The following is a 304-nucleotide window of genomic DNA, read 5'->3' on the forward strand; positions in this document are numbered from 1 at the left end:
TGTCATTTCCTGTCTTCTGCCTCCCAATGGACAGAAAGGGAGGGGTGCAGGGGCCTGGATGATGTAGGCCAGCTCTCCAGACCCGCCCTGCACTCCCCACTCCCCACAGGGAGATGAGAGTGATGTGGAGAAGGCCAGATAGGTTTCCCCTCCTTGCACTTCTGAGGCTCGTGAATGAAAACAGCTGTGCCGAGCCCAGCCAGGGTGGGTCAGCTGGCCGAGCTTCATCCTGTGCGCCCGGAGATTGCCCGTTCAGTTCCCGGGCAGGAGACTGTCTGGGTGAATACTGTGAAGAGTGTGAACT

The sequence above is a fragment of the Myotis davidii genome, unplaced genomic scaffold (assembly GCF_000327345.1).
Source record: "Myotis davidii unplaced genomic scaffold, ASM32734v1 scaffold826, whole genome shotgun sequence".
In the NCBI taxonomy this organism is placed as follows: Eukaryota; Metazoa; Chordata; class Mammalia; order Chiroptera; family Vespertilionidae; genus Myotis; species Myotis davidii.